Source organism: Danio rerio, chromosome 21 (assembly GCF_052040795.2).
Source record: "Danio rerio strain M-AB ecotype USA chromosome 21, GRCz13ab, whole genome shotgun sequence".
In the NCBI taxonomy this organism is placed as follows: domain Eukaryota; kingdom Metazoa; phylum Chordata; class Actinopteri; order Cypriniformes; family Danionidae; genus Danio; species Danio rerio.
Window position 1 is genome coordinate 44501549 of NC_141041.1, and position 19116 is coordinate 44520664.

The following is a 19116-nucleotide window of genomic DNA, read 5'->3' on the forward strand; positions in this document are numbered from 1 at the left end:
TGTGTGAAAGGGGCTATTGTTTCTATCTGTTAACTGGTCAAAAAGAAGAAGACAAAAATACAATGGATGTCAATGGGTGCTGCTTTCCAGCATTCTTCAAAATAACTTATTTTATACACCTGGTATACATACATAATCACACAAATCATTATACTGTCATCTCCACATTCACATCCATCTGATTTTGAGAAAATTTGTCACACTGAATATTTCACTTTTAAAACACACACATGAATAAATGCAATTAAAATGCTGCAATAATGTTACTGTGAGCATGGGCCGGAAAATAATTGGCATGTTCCAGGCAAAAGCTAGTTTTTGGAGTATGTTGCAGGAGTTTGAGGCTGTGAATGTTCTGGAAAATTGGCTATTGCGTAATTTTTTTAGGTTGTGAAATCTCGCATCCTGAAATCTTCACCAGTTCAAATCCTGCTCTTGGTCTACGGAGATTTATCTGAATATCTGAAGACAAACTCAGATAAGCTGCTTAATTTTAGAAGAAGGTGAAGTGGAATGTTAATGGTAAGGACTACCGTTGTTTTTTCATGTTCAGTACTATAATGCTGCTTGCTTTGAAGCAAACTACTTCAAAAAGTGCAATATAAATGAATGTGACATGACCTGAATGCTGGATTGTGCTATCATTTTATTTCAGAAAATATGAAACATTTTTCAAATTAATTTATACACAGCTCTAAGCAGTGTGGGCGCTGACATTTTTTTCTAGAATAGCTATTTCATAAGGTGGCTGCACTGCAAAAAATGCTTTTCTTACTCAGAATTTTTGTCCTATTTCTAATATCTAAACTTTTTAAATCAAGAAGCATTTTCAAGACAAGCATCTTGATGTGGTGTGAAATTATGGAACAGTCTAGAACAGATTCTCAAACAGTGACAGGATATTAATCAATTTTAAAAGTTGTATAAATATATATTATCAAAGGAATATAATGATGAAGGTGAGTGAAGGAGGATAAAATGAGAAAGGTGTGAGGAAATTTTAATTAATAGCTTTTTGCAGTACTATGTTTTTTTTCTGGGTCTATGATGTAAAATGTAAATGTACAAATAGAATCAAAATTATTATTTGTCAAAGATGCCAAAAAGGATAAAATGTCTCATGTAAAAAGAAGAGATGAGGAAAAGAAGAAATAGGTTTAAGTAGATGAATGATGTATGTGGTAATGGGGTGGTACAATAATAAGCTTGTGCTTCATCTTGCTCCATTTTCGACCATGTTTAAATGTATTTTTTGTTAAAGATATTTTATGTATGATATTTCTGTTTGAAAATAAATAAATCAAATCAAATCAAGTCAAGCAAAACATATTTCATCTACATACAGTCTCCTTTTAGGAAATAATATGCCAAAATTGAGCGAGTAGGGGTAAGCAAAATAATCTTGTTTTTACTTTTGATATAAGATTATTATTTCCCAAAGATGGGTTGCAGCTGGAAGGGCGTCCGCTGTGTAAAACATGTGCTGAATAAGTTGGCGGTTCATTCCGCTGTGGCGACCCCGGATTATTAAGTGAATTTAATTTAAAAACAAATTTTGAGAGGATCAAGTGCTTATGATTGTTCACAGCAGTTCCAAATTTAGCTAATGACTAATTATCCTATCAGATGATCCTTAACACACTATAAATAACCAGACTTTTCTCATCTCAATATCTTCGTCTTGAAGAAACCCCCCCCACCCAACCCTACTTTCTCTCCTTTCAAACAGGCGACACGGTGGCCAGTGATTGGCGCTGTTGCCTCACAGCAAGAATGCCCCAGGTTTAATTCCCTTTCAAACCAGGCGACACTTCTGTGCGGAGTTTTGCTCGTTCTCCCCATGATCGCGTGAGTTTCCCCCGGGTCCTCCGGTTTCCTCCCACAGTTCAAAAACAAGCACCCTAAACAATTAATCCAAAATTTTGTAGCCAAACTCTGAGTACACCTTCTCAGCATCCATATCTGACACTTAGCTACAACAAGCAAGAGGGGGAGTCATCGAGATCTACAGTACCTGAGCTCAAACTCCCCTCTCGCCTTGCAACGGGAGGGAGCCCAGGGCTTGAGTATCTTATAAGCTCAAGGCTCTCTCCCGGGAAAGCACGCCAAACTAGCTTTATTATCAATCATCAGCTATCCAAGCCGGTATCCAAGCTCCAAGCCATTGCAACGAAGCTAAACTCTTACCCCTTGCCTTTCTGATGTTCCACTAGTTGGATAAAGCTTGCTTTAAGGGGAAACTACACAAAGTATAGTGACTTCCCAACAAAAGACTAAACATTCTCTTTATCGTTTTAAAGCAAAGACTATAATGATACCAACCATTTTAAGACACATGAGTGTCCTCTGTCGAACTTCAAACAACAAAGAAACAATAACAAACCAAAGAAACTCCTGTCAGTCCACAGATCCATAACATCCCAACATGGAGTAATTAGACAGCAGAAAGTCCAGGCAATCCAATTCAGTAAATATTTAGTCCACAACACATTTATACGTCAATAAACATCCACAAATGCACTGCTATCACCTCAAACTAGTCACCGGAGCGCATTGGGTAGAGTAGCGTCTATTAAGATGTAAACATTACTGATATTTTGACACCGTTGCACTCTAGGTTGACAGTTAGTTAAACCAATAGCTGGAACTAGTTCAAGTGTCAAGAGCCATCGACATTCAAAGAGCTCCCAGGATGAGAGATGGTCCAGTCCTCTCATGACAGTTAAAAACAAGTTCGGGGCATTCTCCTGGGACAGCATGACAAAGAGGCTTTACTGTATATTCAATACAATAATTACTGTTTCAAAGCAGCTTTACAAAAGATGCACATTATTGCATTACAATCAGATTAAGTTAAAGTTACAATCAAATATAAGTTATTATATCCACAGTTAACCTGCAATGTTATTGCATATAGGTGATGTCTATGTGTATATGTTGAATGAAGTGTATTTGTGTATTAGGTTTATGGGTTGTCCTGGAAGTCCTTGATGGTTGGGATCATCTCTTAAAATAAACAAAATGCTCCCTTACATGATCTGAGATGGCTAGTTTTTCTATATGCAAGTGTTTTCTTTACTTACACCGTGTTTGAGCTCTCTCTGCCTTCATAATTTGATGCAACTTTTAACTTGTAATTAAAGTATGAAAAAGCACTATGTAGATTCTACTATTGCTCTATGGGATTAAAGCAATTTGTGCTTTTTCTGTTTGCATATTTATTATAATCTACACTTAATACACGCAGAAAATGCTTTAGGTATAATTTAAGTGTTTACATGTTTAAGTGTATAATTTGTAAGTGTAATTATTGGTAAAATGTCATGTAATTGCTTTAAATGACTGTGATAGGATGTGATGTGATGGAAAGGTCAATGGAGAAAAAGTCAGTGAGGGAAATCTGGCTTCGCAGCAGCATTGCAACCTCGGTTTTTCAGATTCTGTCAAAGGCTCTGCAAACTTCAGAGATTATCCAGGGATCCATGTACCATATAATGACGGCATCTGCTATGTTATATATGTTATATTATATGTTATATTTCGATGTGTCAAAGCAACAACAACAACAACAACAACAAAAATGCATGTTTTAACTGGAAAAGTAATAGCATTTCCAGTAATTAATGATCCAGAAAATTCTAGTCTATGGTCTATTTTATGTTGTGACTGTGATAAGCAATAAATACTTATCATTACAATTTGGAACTAGAAATATATTAAAAATTAAACATGTTTTAATAATTTAGCTTTAATTAAAATAAGCCATAATAGCATTAAAAGGGCATCTGATTATCGTTTTTAATTATAAATTATGACATTAAGTAATTTACAAGTAAAAACTGAGACAGGCATGCACAATAAGTATAAACTACAGACCAATATCTGTAAAATTGGCAGATGGTATAATATTGTACAATATTACAATATGGTGTACAATATTAAAATGTAATGTAATGTATAATACACAAATAGACTACTGTACAATGTTTAATAAATTATTTGAAAAATATTTGGTAACTAACACAAAATATACAACATTTCTATTGAAATACTAGTATGAATATATGATATTTTCTTGGACTACTGACATAAATCTTCATTTGCTAGGATGAGTGGGTTTGTTTTTGTTCATGCTTTCCTTACAAGTCAATGTCAAGGCTGTTTACTATGATTTAAAGCACCTTAAGCAGAGAGTCATTTGGGCTTCCAATATAAGCTCTCACCACATAATCTTCACACAGAGCTGTTCAAATTGGACTGGGACATGTGGTCGAAACCGGCCTGTCCAGCTTTATCCAGCAGGTCCGGAAATAAACGAGTCATGCTGTTTTGTCCTCTGCTAAAGTGTTAGGCTTTTGTTGTTTTCCATGTCCAAAATAAAATGGTTGCACTTCATCTAAACCTACGACTTTGCAGCTTTTTTAGTTTTATTACAAACTGAAAAACAATGTGATGTCAACAATGTGAATAACTGAAAATATTCTTTGGCTTAGTCTTTATTTCAGAGGTTGCTTGAGCAGAATTAACCACCAACTATTCCAGCACATGTTTAAGGCTGTAGATGCCCTTCCAGCTGCAACCCAGTACTGGGAAACATGGAAAATATTTGGAGCTCATAACCTTCACTTAACAAAAATAGGACTTTTATTGATTAGATCCAATCAAATTATCACATAACATCAAATGTAAAGTAGCTCTTATGCTGCATTCAAACCAGACACGGAAGAAGCATTAAGCACGACTGATATACATGTAAAGTCAACGCAAAGACGCGAATAGACGTCCTGCGGCACAAAATGCATGAATGAGGCGGTGCGAGTTGAGCATTTTTCGCGCGAATCGCTCGGGTTCGAACATGGAACCTCAGCAGATCCAATCACGAGCTTTACTCTTTTGGGAGCGTGATTATAACGTAAGGCGAGTTGTTGGTGTCCCAGGGGTTAATTCCCCTGCCGACACTGGACAACAGGTCATCAAACTGGGCTTGGTTCAGTCAGAGGCACTGCTGAAAGCTTCCATCGTCCAGTTATTATGAGGTTTATGAGCTCACAGAGCTGGGTGCACCAATGAAAAGTATCTAGTGGACTCAGATACGGCTCCAAACAAATCAACGCTGTTTTTCATCCTTCACAAAGCACATGAAAACAGCTATTGTCTCAATAAATTCCATGTTAGCCATTTAGCATCGAAGCTAGAGTCACCGGGCAGACAGAAGCCCGGCCCACCACGCGAATCCATGTCTTTTGTGAACTGAATTTGATGTGTGAATGAAGCTGACTTGACGCGCAAATGAAGCGAGTAAACTCAAAATGTTCTCACGTCTATTTACGCGCGAATATATATTTATCCGTGTGTACTGCGTCTGGTGAGAACACAGCATCATGAGTCTTAAGCATTTCAAGGCACAATGTGACATCAAACGCGATGCATGTATTCAGTTATTCTATGTATTCTGGGCTAGTTTCAGCCCAGCGCAGGTATAATTATTACTTCCTGCGCTAGGTTGTTTAGGCAAATGCATTTGCACCCATGCATACAGGTTTTAAAAGGAGGTGTGGTAAGGCACATTGTTGTCATTTTGAGGCACGATTAACCAAGTACAAGCTGATCTGAAGTCAATGGTGCAGTGTTTTATTTGATATTGTGATATGCACCCATAGGCAGGATCAAAATGTAAATGATTGATATTATGCTGCGAAAATGCTTTTCTTACTTAGATTTTTGTCTTGTTTCTTGTCCAGATTTCTAAAAATTCCTAAATCAAGAAGCAAAAAACATTGTTTTGTTTTAAGAAATATTCAAGAGTTCACACTTAGCTGATGATTGATTATAAGCAAGTTTGGCATGCTGTCCTGGGAGAGAGCTCTGAGCTCAAAAGGTCCTTGAGCCCTGGGCTCCCTCCCGCTTGCAGGGCGAGAGCGGAGCTTTGAGCTCAGGTCGCCTCTATGGACGCGCCAGCCCTGGATGTGAGTATGGATGAGTGTTGTTGTAATGGAGTTTAATACCACACGCCATATGGGAAAAAAACCCTCCGCATTTCTTGATGCAGGTGTCTGTGGTTCTTCACTAACTCGGTATGTCTAGACTATTCTTTTGCAAAATGCTCCAAAATTCCTACATGACGGTAATAGTTTGATTGCGGTGTTTACATGTCTGTACTGCACTTAATAATGCCAATAAAATCGGCATACTCCACACGTCTTAATTCAGTTTCTGTTTAGATTATGACTTTAATCAGATTAAATTAATCAAAAATGTCTGTTTACATGGTAGACTCTCAATCAGAGTGTTGTCTTAATTGTATTAAAATCAGATTTTTGGTGTCAATGTAAACGTAGTCATAATTATTTGCTTATCAAAAATGTTTCTAACTTTAGGAATTTATAGATATTTGGTCTAGAAACAGAAAAGCAGTTTTGCAGTGTATCCACATTAATACAAAAACATCCAACCACACGTTACCTACCCCAAGGTCTTTGGATAAATCTGGCCCATTCTGTGGATGGCCTGCTGACACGATTTAAACTCACACACGAGCAGATCCATTTAAACATTCAGTTTTTGTGCCTGCAAATTTTGTCATGTACTGTAAATAGTGCATCTGCCACGGCATGACAGCAACTCTCTCTTATGACCAGCTCACACTTTCCAATTTCAGCCACGATTTGGTCATCTGAGACAAATTTGGGAAATTCTAAAATATTCCAGTAATCTTAAATCTGTGGGCTTCAGTTGTTTATTGGATATGTTTACTGACATTATTAATGGGCGTTTCAGAAGATTTCAGAATTTTTCCCTAAGTGGGATTTCTATATGATGAGTGTCAAAACAAGAACTAATTTGGAGGGCTGAATTTTATGACACAATCATTCATTCATTCATTTTCTTGTCGGCTTAGTCCCTTTATTAATCCAGGATCGCCACAGCAGAATGAACTGCCAACTTATCCAGCAAGTTTTTACGCAGCGGATGCCCTTCCAGCCGCAACTCATCTCTGGGAAACATCCACACACACATTCACACACTACAGACAATTTAGCCTACCCAATTCACCTGTACCGCATGTCTTTGGACTGTGGGGGAAACCAGAGCACCTGGAGGAAACCCACGCGAAGGCAGGGAGAACATGCAAACTCCTCACAGCGACCCAGCGATCTTCTTGCTGTGAGGCGACAGCATTACCAACTGCGCCACTCCCTAGCCCATGACACAATCCGTGCAACTATTTTCTTTCTGGTTTTATTATTGTGTCACAGATGGATGACGTCAAACTTAAAGTTTCTTTTCATGTTCGTGCAGTCTGGCATGCTACAATCATTTAGGATTCTTAAAATACATTGTGAGTCAGGCTTTAAAGGGAATGAGAGATGAGACTCTGATTGGTTTAATGCATGTTATGCCTGTCTATCTATTAGTCCTATGACAGAACTAACAGCATGGGTGAAGGTTATATGCATGTAAGCCTTTTTCTAGCACATCTGAAAATAAATATTGGTCCCACTTTATATTAAGTGTCCTTAACTACTATGTACTTACATCAAAAAATAAATACAATGTACTTACTGTGTTTATAATGTATTTGAGAGCACTTGTGGTGCTTTTGAGTTGGAATAGAGGTTGGGTTATGGACAGGTTTGGTGGCATGGGTAGGTTTAAGGGTAGGTTAAGGTGTAAGGGATGGTCAACAGTGTATTTACAAATGTAATTACAAAAGTTAATTACAAATGTAATTACATACATGTATTTAATCAAGCATAAGTACACAGTAAATACATGTATTTACACAATAAGTACATTGTAACAAACTATTAATTCCTATGTAAGTACATATTAGTTAAGGCCACTTAATATAAAGTGGGACCGATCATTAAATTTCAAATGTGTTCCTAATAGGGAAATGATCATATTCATATATGAGGAATTATTTAGATAGTTGGCTTTATTTTAAACATCTCGTCTTTTTATTTAATAGTTCATCATTTACCCAAAGTCATTTAGAGTCAGCATGCTGGCCAGTTACATCTGCTCAAGGACACAACCTCGCCAGTTCTGGTTCTTAGAGGATATCACTGTAAATGAATTTTGAAGTAATATTAGGCCGCCCCATGCTTGCTCATACATAAGTTTGATTAAGCCCCTAGATTATTTCATACTAAGTTAGTGCATGTCAGAAATCAACAGGTCTCTAATGCTGTGTCTATGCCTCATTCATTAAGCCTGAGTGTATGAGCAATCCTGGTCATAGTCTGCGGAAGCATCAGCCTAAACAATCTACTAGATTTAAATGATTTCAGAGGAACTTAAAATATATCAAATAAAACATTTTATTTGTCAGGTAAAGACCTGAATTCTGACCCAGATTTGGCATGAAGCTGGCACAGCAGGCATTTATCCTGTACTGGCATACAGCATGTCGGCCAAACATGGCCTGGGTAAGGCAGAGGTAGTGTTGTCTTCAAGGCGGCACACAAGACTTGAGCCAGATATCACATGTAGTATTTGGCCCAGATGTTAAAGATTTGTGGGCCACGTAATTTTGGCCTATCTTGACCCACTTTTAAAATACAGTTAAATTAGATTCTACCAATCGGGTCGCTTGAAGAAAAAGTGTGGCCATAAAATGAAATGCTTCATGTGTTTATCAATTTCATTGCAGTCGTGACACACCAACATATCTGGCCCAGATCAGGCCCAGATATGGGTTATTAACTTGGCTGAGACTTGGCCCGGATGTGGCCCATGTTTGGCTCTTGTATGGAAGCCAGACGTGGTCCAATCATGTACCGTAATTCACTGCGGCATGTGGGCCAAGCAAAAGCTGATTGTGTGGGCCAAATCTGGGCCAGAGAAATTTAGCTATGTGGGGATTTACCATGCCAATTCACATAATTAAACAAAATAAGGGGTAACACTTTACAATAAGGTTCATTAGTTAATGCATTTACAACCATGAACTAATCATGAACAACACATGTACAGCATTTATTAACCATTATTGAACATTTACTAATGCATTATTAACATTCATGTCCATGCTTGTTAACATTAGTTAATGCACCATGAGTTAACATGAACTAACAATGAACTACAGTATTTTCATTACTAACATTAATTAACATGAACAAATACAGAAGTAAATATATAGTTCATTGTTTGTTCATCTTAGTAAATGCATTAATTACAGTTTTTCTCAGTCGCTTTGGTGCATTTCTCACAACACTATTTACATTTGCACAACAGGTAATGCATTTCTCAAAACAATTAATCATTTGTGCACATATTAGTAGCAGTTTCTCATTCCTTTCAACAAATTGCAAATGCTTTTGGACGTGCATCAATTGCTTTCATTCAACTCTTTGCTATTTATAACATTATCATTTGCTTATTTTGTCAGTCAAAATGAATTAAACCTGTAAATGCTGAATAGTCATTCCATATAAATATAACAGTCCTCATTTCATTACTTGAGTCATTACATACAAAAATGTCGAACTTGATGTCAAAATCGGTCAAGCAAACTTTATAAAACTTTATTTTCCTGAAAATGTCTTTAAAATTGAACAATTTGATCAATGATTTACGGACCTGTGTATGTTGCAGGTTCAGGTCCAATATGTACTGCAATATTGTTTACAGTTGTGCACAGTTCAACCCAAAGGGAGTTTATGTTTGTTGTAAATAAGGGTGTATTTATTCTTTTGCACAATGCTGTGAATAAATTAGGATTGTAAAGTAAAAATGTGAAACATACATATTCAGTGTCTTGTACTCAGATACCTCACTAAATGCAGTGATGTCCAACTTTACTGTAGTTTTCAAATGGCTGTGCAAAAAGTATATATAGTGCTGTCTTGAGCATTTTCAGGAAGTGTCATCAACATCTGACTTTTTTGCATTGAAAAAATGTCCAGAGTAAACTCATAATGAAAACATGACAAAGCCATTTGACTATCTCTTTCATAAACAATGGTGTCAGGACTTTTCATTTTGATGATACTGACACTTTGATTGACATCAATACTTGCTTTTGAGGAATGAACTATGCATTTTGAGCATGTGACACGCTTTTGCAGGTAATCAGCTAGGTTTTGCAGTTTGCACTAATTGTTTTAAGAAATGCATTAACTGTTATGCAGAAATGCACTGGTGTTGTGAGAAACGCACCAAAGCGACTGAGAAAAACTGTAACATTAACTAATGAACCTTATTGTAAAGTGTGACCAAATAAGAAAATTCAGAAATGTACAACATCAATTACCCAAAGATAAATTTAAAATTTAGAGATGAATACCTGACCGCGTAGAAGTATGTTGCAGCATTTAAATCTTGATGGAGAGCTCAGAGACTCACACACTGCAATAGGGTATCCTGGCTACAGGATTCCACAGACACTTTTGGACTATTCACTGAAATACAATAAAAGCATCACAAAGACCCTTGTCTGGTCTTGAGTTGATGTGAAGACCATTTTCCCAAAGATCCTATCAAAGCCGAAACCAATCACACAGACACATTAAAAACGATACCAAACATGAATATAGAGCCAAAAGATACACCGTATTAAAACTTGGGACATTCTGTGCGGAACGTGTGTGATCTGCTCTGTTGGAGAAGGTAAAGTCGAGGGCAGAGAGGGGGGCTCAGGATGCATGATCAAGACAGTTGAACAACTGGTTTCCTAGCTTCTCAGATTAGAAAGTGTATTGTTTTAGTGCCTGGCAATTTTTTTGGTCTTGCCTCGTGGAATTCCATAACAGTTCTCAGAGTCTGATATTATGGAGAGACTATTCTTGCACTCTCAAAACACACGATAACTCATTATTAATCAATAAGCACAACTTTTTAGATATGTGGCGGGCATCCTTAAGTAAAGTTTATTCATAAACTAATTTCGAGAGGAGCACATGATTATGATTGAACACAGCTGGTTCTGCATTAGCATGCATGATCCACCAATTAGGCCATTCCTAACCCACTATAAAGAGCCAGGGTTTTTTTTTCACTACATTCATCTTCGATTTGAAGAATCCCCCCTTCCACCCCTACCTCTTCAGTTTTCCCTCCATAGGGCAGCACGGTGGCTCAGTGATTAGCACTGTCGCCTCACAGCAAGAACGTCACTGGTTCTAGTCCTTTAACAGGCCGGTGGTCGTTTCTGTGTGTAGTTTGCATGTTCTTCTCGTCCTTGCGTGGGTTTTCCCCAGGTCCTCAGGTTTCCTCCCACATTCCAAAAACATGCACAACAAGTAAATTGATAAATCTAAATTTTGCACTACAGTTAATCTGTCACCGTGCAGCATATCTTTTCACAGCATTCAATTTTTAGTCATCAGTTTTGATCAAAGGGGGAGTTGTCAAGATCTACCTGAGCTTAAGGCTCCCCTCTCGCCCTTCAAACAGGAGGGAGCCCAGGGCTCAAGAACCTTTGGGCTCAGGGCTCTCTCCCGGGACAGCATGCCAAACTTGCTTATAATCAATCATCAGCTAAGTGTGAAGTCTTGAAAATAACAAAAGTCATGTGCCTAGAAGGTTCAAATAGAGCCTTAAACCTTTTGAATTTAAATAGCAGCTTTATGTGAGAAACATTGAAATTTAAATAAAAGGCCAGCTAATGGAGCAGAAGTAAAGTGTTGTGGCTCTGACATAGAAATGCGTTTCATCATTCAAAAACATGAAATGAAAGGCAGTGGAGTTAAAAAAAACCCCTCAAGTTAGAGATGTGAGCTGTAAGTGCAACTCTCAAACTTCTCCATCTAATGTCTATTTACAGAGACAAATTACGGAAGAGGACTGCAGTTTAAAAAAAAAAAAAGAAGAAGCACTTTGTGATGCTAGATTTATGCTAACTTGCACTGCAGTCACCAACCTGATTTTACCAAGCAGGATATGTTCCTGGATTAACATCTATGTTGATCCTGGAACAAAATTCCAATTAGCCGATCAGAATTAAGGGGTGTGTTTACTGTTTATGTTAAGTTTAGATTTATAGTTAGGTTTATGCATTTCTACATGATTGTTATCCAACTATTATTCCTCTGATTTTTGGGAATAATTTACTGTTATGGTTGGGTTTAGGGGTAGGGAATAGGTATGGAATACATTTTTGAACAAAAATGATGTTCTAGGATCAACATGGATGTTAATCCAGGATCAAGTCCTACTTGGCATGTGCACTGCAATGGTTAGTTTTGTTATCAATTTTTATGTTATTGCTATAACATTGTGTTCGTATTAAGCATGGGCCTCAGGGTTTAATTTGTGCTGGAACACGCCAGATACACCTCATTTTACCAATCCCCCAACTCACCCACCCTCTTCCCCCGTCCGCTCTTCACTTTCACATTGTTCCTTGACTCCCCAACGCTCTTCACCTTCAACCAACCCCCGTCCTGGCTCTTAACTTACATCCACGACACCCGTTCATTATGCAACGGCCTGATATCAACCCCCCCCCCCCCCACCCCCTTCGTGCGCGACACCTCTACGTCCTTGGGTAGTTGGGTAGTATGCCGAATCCGTTACCCTGATCTGTTCTGGGACCCCGCGATTCACAAATTAAGCACTGATGGGCCTGTATATGATTATGATGGTATGATAATCTTGAGTAAAAATCATACCTGTCAACATTGGGATATAAAAAAAAGGGATATGGGATTCCCCCCTCCAAAAAAATATAAATAAAGGTAAAAATAATTAAAATCCCCAATTTACTAAATATGTTCATCTGGAGCTGTAAATAAACAGTTAAACAGTCAGTAATATGTTTTTTTTATTATTATTATTTACAAAAGAAAAGATAGTCTACATTAGCAACAAATAAATTAGCCAACAGTTTAGCCTATTAAAATTATTAGCTATTATAAAGAAAGAAATAGAATAGGTTATCAAATCTCAATATTTTCTTCACTGTATAACTTACACTTTCTGATTAAAGAGCAACGAATGAATCTCTCACTTGTTTGGATGATTTGTGTAATTACATTAAATAACAGAGGTGTCGATTTGAAATGCACACATCGAACATTATAACGAGAGCATTCGATTGCTAACTTTTTATGCTCATTTAGGATAAAATTAGTTAGACATTTTTGGGTGTTATTATTATTAATTATGTGTATATGTCTGTTCAAACACGCACCCAAAACCCAGACTTTCCACACACCGCTACATGAACCATTTTTGACCATTGCATAGGAGGTTAAATGGCACCTGTAACGAAAAGGAAGGGAATCGCGCCATTTTTATATTTATTTCAAAGTGTTTTCATGCCTAAATAAAACGAAAGCTTGAACAGACTCACATAAGAGCAAGGGGCGTCCCCTGATGATTCGCAGGTATGGGTTGCGTATATAATTGCTACCCTTCATAGACAGATTGAAAATACGGGAGAAATAACTTTATGGGATGATAGTGGGTAGAACTGTAAAATACGAAGAATCCCGGCAAAAAAAACGGGAGGGTTGCCAGGTATGATAAAAATATCACAATGTCCTTACAACTTGAAAATATCTCCGGACATCTTTCTTTTCTTTGGATATAAAGTAAATCACTGCTCTTTTCAGGACCATAGCATGCTTGGATGTTGATGCATAAGTGATTTGTTTTTTAACTTATATATAACAGGAACGTTAGAGCAGAAAGTTTTAGCGGCTTTAAAACCGTGACTTATTCAAACCGTGGTAAACCAAGAAAACGATTGTCATCCCATGCCTAGTTCCTATGCTGAAGGTGACAAAATTAAGGTCATTAGCTTTGGAATGATATTAACCCAATTTACAATCATTTTCAATTTCAGCAGTACAGTTTGAATACATTTATATGGGCATCTATATTGTAGCTTAGGTAAAGATCTAGTCTGTACTAAGATCACTTTTTAAAAGGAGCCCACTTTGCTTTCTCGTTCTTTTGAAATCACCAATATAATTTCTTGTATAATGCCCTGCAGTGATGTGAGGAACTTTATAAAACAGTAAAAGAAGTACTAGATTAAAAGGAACATTAATCACCACAATGACTTCATTTAAAACCATTACAGGGAATCAACATCAATCTGTGAACATTTTAAGTATTTTATCGACAATTTAACAAGATTCCAGATGTCTTTGGAAAAACAAATTAGTGCATTAAAAAGGGAAAGATGACTGCAAATTTGGGGGAAATGATTGGAAATTTGATTAGGATTGTTCTGCCAAGAAATTCTTTGTGCTTGTCAGAATGAAATTCATATGAATCAATTTATCTTGGGTTTTCTGAGTAACAAAAGCATCGCATGAAATTACTTCAGCCTTTACTCTGTTCAATGACAGACTTGATTTTGTGAACTCTGTGCACTTCCCAGGCAGTGAAATGTCTATTTTTTTAAGGATTATAGTTGTTGGTTCTTAGTGGAAGCTTTAGCGCATCATCCCTCAGTGGCAGCTGCTTTCTCAGAGCTCCAGCAGGGATGAGTGTTACTGATACAGGGGTGGAGATTTGAACCCCTCTGTCCACCGCAGGATCTAGACAAGCCGCACATCCAGACTTCTGTCTGTGTGATCAGAGACTGATTCTTTGTGTCAGGACTGCATGCGGCAGACAGCAGGTAGACATAACAGCAAGGACACATCTGCCACAAAAAACACTGAACAGTGCTGGAGAAACACAGAAAGCTAGAAAACAAGAACGCAAGTGACAGATATAGTCCACTGAGAGGTCAGCCATGGCGCTCTTCTAAATCCATCCTTTCTTTTGGTTCAAGCAGTCTGTCAGACTTCATCTCTTTGTTATCGCAGTATTGCTTTAGCTTGAGTCTGCCTGCTGCTAATTTTATCTATTGGAGGTTTCAAGGGTAGCATGCTGCTGTATCTGGTAACATCGGAAATACAATTTTTTCAGTGTGCAGTGTTGTTTCAATGCCAACCCCTGCCCTTGAATTGCTGTGTAAAGCAGTCAACATCGTTAAAAAATGCGAAACGCAGAGCAGAGATGTTCTTTGGATTCGTAGTACAAATTCCGCCATTGGCTCTGTAGGATGCATTTTAATAAGAAAATGTCAAATGAAATGAATTCAGTTTTACAGTTTCAGCCCAGTGGGAGATACACTTCCAATTTTCTGCCAGCATATGGTGAAAAACAACTAGTGTGGGCGAATTAACAAAGAAATAATCAACAAATGCAATTCAAGCCTTTTGGTTCAGTGCTAGACAGGTTTTCTAAGGAATTAAAATAAATCTGTCTGAGTTAGAATCTGTTCTGTTTATTTTATTTTTAATTTTTATACCCACATAACATAAAATGTACAATACAAAATCAACATTCAAGAAATAATGTAAACAAATTATAATAAAAATAATAGCAAAACTAAAATTATAACAAATATAAAATAGTACAAAACCATATAACAGACAGTCAAATTGACAACTTTTCAATTTTCTTTTTATGTGCTCTCCAAATATTGCAAAAAGCTACCCCATTTCTGATTAAAGGTATGGGTGGAATCCTGAAGTCTTGCCAACATACGTTCATATGATGCAGTAGAAGTCATCAGCTCAATCCAATCTTTAAAAGAGGGAGTGTCTGAGTGCTTCCAATTTCGCAGCACCAGTCTCACAGCAATAATACATCCTGCGACGACTAGTCCAGCCTGTGTTTTAGATATTCCCTTCTGTAAAGTGGATGTATCACCAAGAAGACAGACTCTTGGAGAATAAGGTAAAGGTTGTCCCAGCCATTTCCCAAGGTTTTGAATAACTCTTGTCCAGAATGGAGCCACCAAATGACAGCTCCACATTACATGTAAAAAAGTGCCCACAGAATGACCACATTTCCAACAGTGGTTATTTTCCATTAATCCTATCCTATGCAGTTTTACTGGTGTCCAGTAATATCGATTAAATATCTTGTGATGTATGAGTTTACTCCTAACATCTCTCACAGTACCACCTATACCAGAAACTACTGCTGAGTTAGAATCTGTGGGAGAAATAAGAGAAACAACTGCCTATTGTGTGATAAAAAAGGCCTCAACGTCGAGGAACTTCTGTAGTACCAACAGCAAAATATGCTGGAGAACAGAGTCGAAGCTTTTAACAAAACTTAGCACAATATATAGAGTCAACATTGTTTAAATGGCCATGAACCCCCTTCCCCCCCTTTCGGTTTAAGTATACCTCAGAATTTTTTCTGATCTTTCAGATTTTTCTTTTTTCTCATCATAATGGGCGTGGAGCTCTGCGGGCAGAGGGTGGAGTGGGTATGGCCAGCAGAGCAGGGGAAAAGGAGGGAAGCGAACAACTGTTGTCAGTTGGCTCACAAAATGAGACACAAACCGTGAGGAGATCCATGATTTTATAGTTTACAAAGTTAAAATGTAAAGAAATAAACAGTAATTTAATGCCCTGCTACATGTGTTTTTCGTAATTTCATATACACAAAACCACAATTTATATAATTATAAAGATAATCGTGTTTATATAAACACTTTAAATGAGGACTTCTCCCTCAATCACTGGGTCTGAATGCAGACTGGGTGCAGCAGGTCTCTTGCCCTGCCTATTTCAACCATTAGCACTGCTGGTAAGCTAGAGGATTTAGGCAAACACAGTAGCATGGTAATGTGTCTGAGGCTCCGTTTACAATAGTTTGTTTTAGTTTTAAAATTGTGTTTTAGAATAAAGAACGATCCACGTCCACACTAGCGTTTCACCCAGCGTTACTGAACAACTCTCCGTCTACATTAAAACGGAGAAAAGGCACATCACGTGACCACACAGACACACACACTCTGTCATGCGCTGCAGCGTGCTTTGAGCACATACCCATATGAGAGCTGTGTTTGTCAGACTGTTCATCAAGGATCTCCCGTTGGATCTAATCTCACTATATTTGTCAAACGTGATATATAATTCATCTTGTTTATATCTAACAACATATTCCCCGACTTTGGTCATGTGAATCTATTACTTGTTCTCAGGTAACATTTTCAAAATGCTCCGTTTTCGAGGCTCGAAAACTCCAGCGTAGTGTGGATGGATGGCGTAACCGTAGTAAAATTTATGCGTTTTCAAACTAAAACTCATTCATGTAAACGGGGCCTAAATGTGAACGAACTCCACCGATAAAAGACAAAGCCCGCCACTCTCCAAATCTCGTACTGCTCTCCCGACAAAAATGCTTGCTGCACACATGCAGCTTTACTGTATCGGCCCTGGTAGGATTGCAGGAAAAACCTGGCAACAAACCCAGTGAATCATGGAAATAAACACATACGACCCTTCATAAACGTGTGCCATGGGTCTGTGGACGCGGTCATCAACATAGGGTCTCACAGCTTGGCACTGGCAGGTCCATGTCTTGCCTGTGGAAAGCACGTGCAGTCTTGAATAATTAAGAAGCAGGGTCTTCTCATAGGATAAGAAAACTCCGCTATGAATAATAATGGGAACTCGACGCATCATCACTCCACTTGCAGTTTTGCGCTACGTCACCGATTTTGATCCCGCCCCAAAAATCATTTTAAACCCGCAAGATGACATTAGCTTACAAAAGTTTGAAATTATCCAGTTTTCTCCAAAATTAAAGCTGACAGGTGCTATCGTTGTCTTAACTGTTGCTCAACACACACAAATCTGTTAACAGTGTTGTGCAGTAGTGTCGCTACAAGTAGTGACGCTACTAGCTTAACTACATTTCTCATTAGCTTGGCGGTAGCGTCGCTACTTTCTAAATCAAATAACTTTTCAGAAGCGAAGCTTTTTTATTAGTCAAGTAGCGCAGTAGCATCCACACAAGCTACATTTACAGATCGCGGATCAATAAGTGACGGCACCGACATATATGGAGCTGGTAGCTGTGGTCCACATAGATCTGTTATCTACTGAATCAAGACAAACTATTTTAGACAAATCATTAATCATTACTATAATTAAGCAGATAAATTCACTTAAACTATTAGTATCTTTGAATAATCACCATATGATTTATACAATATTATAAGTTTTTAGATGAAGGCCTAACTTACCTAAATTTAGATTGGTCTCAACAATATTTTGTTGTTCTAAATAGAAAACCCATTATTGGCCTTTTACAGTCTAAGTATACTTGAATTAATGCCAATGTGTTAGTCGAAGCTCTAAGAACATCGTATAGCATGCCACACTGCTCCATCTACTGTGTTTTAGTCCGTTACTAACCTGTACAATGGCTTGTGGTGTTATGGATTTAACGTAATATACTAGAGATAATAACACAAATTGTATTTGGAACCCATTTGTCAACAAATCAACAACGATAGTAAGAAGAATAACCTTTATTTAACCAGGTAAGTCAATTCAGAACCAGTTTTCATTTACAATGATGACCTGGCCAAGAAGGACACAATACAATAACAATTAATATAGTAACCTAGTAACCTAGTAACCTAGGAAAAACTAAAGATAAGCACAGTGATCTTGTACCATTAACTCTTATTAAATTTTTTGGTAACCCTTTACAAAAACAGTACATGAATAATAACATGTTAATATGCAAACTAAAATTATTATGAATTAATGATGAGTTAAGGTATGCACTAATCATGAATTAACTTTAACTACATCATGAGTCACATGAGTTGGGTCAGTTGGCGTTTCTGTGTGGAGTTTGCATGTTCTCCCCGCATTCGTGTTGGTTTCTTCCGGGTGCTCTGGTTTTCCCCACAGTCCAAAGACATGTGGTACAGGTGAATTGGTTAGGCTAAATTGTTTGTAGTGTATGAGAGTTAATGAGTGCCTATGGATGTTTCCCTGTCATAGGTTGCGACTGGAAGGGTATCTGCTGCACAAAACATGTGCTGGATAAGTTGGCGGTTCATTCCGCTGTGGCGACCCTGGATTAATAAAGGGACTAAGCTGAAAAGAAAATGAATGAATGAATGAATGAGCCATTGAAAAAGGTTGTTGTCAATTCAGCTAATCTGTTTTAGCCAATGCAATTATTTTTCATGAGTCCAACATTCAGCTGAAGAAAACATACAATCTGACGTAAGAGAAGTTATCTTTTGCTACTCTATTGTCTTTTAAATAATAAAAAAAAATTGTACAAGTAACTTTTATGCTAAATTTTGGACCTTTTACCAAAAAGTGATCAATAAAAAGGTGT

General features: G+C 37.5%; 1 protein-coding gene across 2 annotated transcripts in view; it reads left to right on the forward strand.

Annotated features, from left to right (window-relative positions):
• plrdgb (PITP-less RdgB-like protein) overlaps nucleotides 1–19116 on the forward strand; it is a 236861-nt gene that overhangs the window by 11259 nt on the left and 206486 nt on the right. The window contains exon 1 of one of the 2 annotated variants that reach the window (XM_087300233.1): nucleotides 386–522. The gene's annotated coding sequence lies outside the window, so the exon portion shown is untranslated. 2 annotated transcript variants of the gene reach the window in all.